This window comes from Mus caroli, unplaced genomic scaffold, assembly GCF_978045245.1.
Source record: "Mus caroli unplaced genomic scaffold, Mus_caroli_1 scaffold_10, whole genome shotgun sequence".
In the NCBI taxonomy this organism is placed as follows: Eukaryota; Metazoa; Chordata; class Mammalia; order Rodentia; family Muridae; genus Mus; species Mus caroli.
The window spans coordinates 50,706,831-50,710,874 of record NW_028227265.1 but is presented as its reverse complement, the minus strand read 5'-3'; the positions used below and the strand labels follow the sequence as shown (position 1 = coordinate 50,710,874).

Below are 4,044 nucleotides of genomic sequence, written 5' to 3'. Positions count from 1 at the left end.
GTGCCTCCCACCCCCACATTTTTTAGTGGGGGGGGGACAAACAAAACACAATACCTCTTGTTATCTTTCATTGAAACTGCCTGCAATTTTCAAGGTTTCATAAACCACAAACCGATGCAGAGGAGATGAAGAAACGGGAAACACTTTGGAGCTAGCTTCTCCTACAGACCACTGAGAAATCCACAGCCTGGCTATCCCATCAAGGACTGCCATTTTCCCTGCCTGGTGGGCCAATCCTGGGAGGGAAGCAAAGCATGATGGGTGAGAAGGGAGCACGAATTACACAGGCCTGTCATCCCAGCCCTCTAGAAGCTGAGTCAGGAGGATTGAAATGAGTTCTAGGCCAGAGAAGGCGACAAAGTGAAGCCCAGTTTCAAAAATCAAAATAACCTAATGCAAACAGAAAACTCCCCGAACCACACACTAGTGATGACGCTAGCATTAGAAAACTCCCTGAACCTACACATCAGTGATGATGCTGGGTACGTGCATGGCACCCTTGGATGTTAGTAGCTGGCCCCCTCCTGGCATTAGGGCCAAGTACTCAGGGACCTGACCCTGGCTGTCACCTTACCACCACTGTCAGCTGTTGGGCAATATTTAGGGCTGTACATCTGCTGTCCCAGTCCAAAGATCTGACCACTCTTGTTGGCACCCTGCTTGTAGCCCATTTGCAGGGACATAAAAGAGTTGTCACCCTTGTAGGTGACCATCTTGGTGTTATAGATGTGCCTCCAGGTCCCTGGAGCCGTCATGCCCACCTGGCTGGCACACTTATTGGTGCCCCTCTGGAGGCTGATGGTGCAATGGTCCATGGGAGGCAGGAGGCGGTTCTTGAAGTCATAGAGATGTCACCTGGTACTGTAGGCTGCCATGCCAGATTGACTGGCACATTTGGTAGCGACCATCTGCAGCCTGATGACACTGTGGCCAGCCTTCATGGTGGTGTCATTAACGTTCCTCTCTCGTTTCTCCAAGTATTTGACTGGATGTTCACACTATTCTGCAGTCCCTCAATCTTGTCCCTTTCCACCAACACAAGCAGAGACACTTGAACGTGCATCAAATTCTCACTCCCAAACAGGTCCCAGGGTTCATGCCATAGTTGACCGTGGCCTTGATGGAACTGGAGAGCTTTTCTAGCTGCTGCCAGCTCTGCATAGTTGATCTTGGATACGGAGCCCGGTGGCAGTTTGTTTATGAATGTGCATAGGATAACTGCATCCATCTTTCAGACCCTTCTGGAAGTTGGGACTGATGCAGAGGCTTTTGAGTCCCTCTAACCATCTTCAGAGTTCGTCTGCCTTTTGGGAGTCACATTTGGACAGGAGCCAGTTCTTGGGCCCTACCAAGACCCCATAGAATGGGTGTGCTTGTTGAACTGCGTGGAGCTCATGGAGCAGGACCCTGGCCTGGGACAGGCAGACCAGAGAGACCCGAGATAATTTTTTAAAGGAAAAGCCCTGACATGGCATTATGAGACATGGAACCTCCAGAAATGTCACTTAGTTAATTTTCTGTTGACCTTCTGGACCTGGGACCTACTGATAAGAGTCATTTGTTTCCCCAATGAGACTCCTGGGAACATGTTCCCATCGCCTTTGGACTTTAGGATCCCATCTGGTGCAGATCCTTGACAGCCCTGTGTGTGCTGCTGCGGTCTCTGTGAGTTCACATGAGCTCTGATCATGTGACTATGGACAGCCTTGTTTCCTTGGAGTCTCCATCCCCTGTGGTTCTGAGAGTATTTTCCTACTCCTCTTCTGCAGGTTGGTGATCTGAACTGAGTGCTCAGGCTTCTGTCGAAGGCAATTTATTCCCTGAGCCAGCTCCTAAGTGCCCCACCTCCTTCTTAGCCACCACACTGAAGATTCAAAGACATGCTTTGATCTTGGGGATTCAAGAGTTGGACCCACAGAAATTGCTCTCCAAAGTACAGAAAATGGTCTCAACGAGAAGCACGTGTGCTTGCAACCATTTGCCACCCCCGTGGTCACAGACTTTTAGAGTCCTAATTTCTGATGGGAGCAAAGAGAACACTGACCACACCCAGAGAATCCACCCCCACCCCCACCCCCCAGGACTGGGATTGTTTTCTCATCTCTGTTCATCTGTTTGTAATGTTTACTAATTTCTAAAACCTTCTGACATATGTAGTGAGGGGTCATAACTGTAATCCCCTCAACATACCCAAAAGTTCAACAAAATAAATAGCAGTGTTGGTAGAGAATGGCCATGCCCTCTTGCTCGTTTGTGTTTGGACTGGACTCTGAGGCTTATTCACAAAAGAAAAGGGCTCTTTAATTACCAAACCATAGATGGCTTCTTTGCTTGCTGCGTGTTCAAAGGTCTGTGGTCAGATGGAGAGTCAGTCACGTCAGAGTTAAGGACACACACTCCACTTGTCAACTAGCAGGAAAGATACGACAGCAATACATACATACATACATATATATATATATATATATATATATATATATATATATATATATAATTTTTTGAGCCAACCATTTAATATCCTTATCTTGCCAAAATGATTTATTAAGAAAGGCTTTCTAAGCACTCCCTACACCCTTCCAAACTTACCTCTGGGATATGTGTAATTTGGGATCTCATGCTAATGAAGGCTCCAGGTTTTACTTATGGAAATGCAAAGCATTCCAAGTGAGTTCCACCTAAGACCCATGCCTCCCGCGGGGGTCTCCTTGGATGTCTATGTCTCTGTGTAGAATTTGAGTTGTGTCTGGTTCTTGTGAAAACTTACATAGCTGAACAACACATAAGCAAAAAGCTTAAGAACCTTAAAAAAGCTTAATTAGCTGCTGGCCTAATTTGTGTGTTATGAATGGAGCCCTGTTCAGGAAGGCATGAAAGTCTTCAGGAGAGATGTGTGGAAAACAGCAACAACAACAACCACAGCCCTGACAAGAGCAACTTAAGGGATAAAGGGTTTCCTTAAGGAGTATAGGGTTTCCTTCTCAGTTTTGGAGGGATGGGTCCATTTCGATAAGGATGGCACAGCAGCCAAAGGAGGAAGATGGCAATCACATTTCATATGTACACAGAAAGCAGAAAGTCACAGAGAGAATGGGAATAGGGAAGCTAACCCCAAAGCTAACCACAGTGATATACACCCTCACTGGGCAAGGCTCCACCTCCTAAAGGATTCACAATCTCTCCAAACAGCGCCACCATCTGGGGACCTTGCAAAGACATTTCTCATTCAAGCAACATCAAGGCTCTTCAATTAATGTTGCTTTTTTTTTTTAAATCCCACCTGCTCATATCTAAAGTTTCTGGCCTTATAACCCATTATTTCTCAATTCCTCAGCAGCTATTCTCTACAGATAGTGTGGTAGTTTGAATATACTTAGCCCACGGTCCAATAGTGGCACTTTTAGGAGATATGGCCTTGTTGAAAGAAGTGTGTCACTGTATAGGAAGGCTTTGAGGTTTCCTAGTCCTCAAACTCTGACTACTGTGGAAGAGAGACCCACTCCTGGCTGCCCGTGAAAGACAGTCTCCCCATGGCTGCCTTCTGATCAAGTGTAGAACTCTCGGCTCCTCCAGCACCGTGTCAATCTTAACATGCTCCTCCAGCTCCCAAGCTACCCAACATGATGATGATGAACCGAACTCCTAAGACTGTAAGCCAACCCCAATCAAATGTTTTCTTTTATAGGAGTTGCCTTGGTCATGGTGTCTCTGCACAGCAGTAGAAACCCAGCTAAGACAGATGGCAACATTGATCCCCATCACCAAAAGAAAGGCACAAAGTTGGGATGTTGAATACACACAAAACTACCATCAAATCCACAGTTCAGCTAAATTTTGCCAAATGGTCCATCCCACTTGCCTAGCCGAAGAGTCACTTCTGAACTGTAGGCTGTGATCATTGTCGGGGCTCCTGGGCTCCCTTCAGGCAGCAGGTCTTCATGTCTCTGACTTTTGAAAAGTACAAGGCAGTTATTTTGTTACCTGACCTTCAGATTGAATCTGTATGATGCTTTCTTGTTATGAGATCCAGGCTATGCATCTTGGTGG

General features: G+C 46.4%; 1 pseudogene; it reads right to left on the bottom strand.

Annotated features, from left to right (window-relative positions):
• Window positions 1-506: 506 nt before the first annotated feature.
• Window positions 507-1,396, bottom strand: LOC110300691 (calponin-2 pseudogene; annotated as a pseudogene).
• Window positions 1,397-4,044: the final 2,648 nt, after the last annotated feature.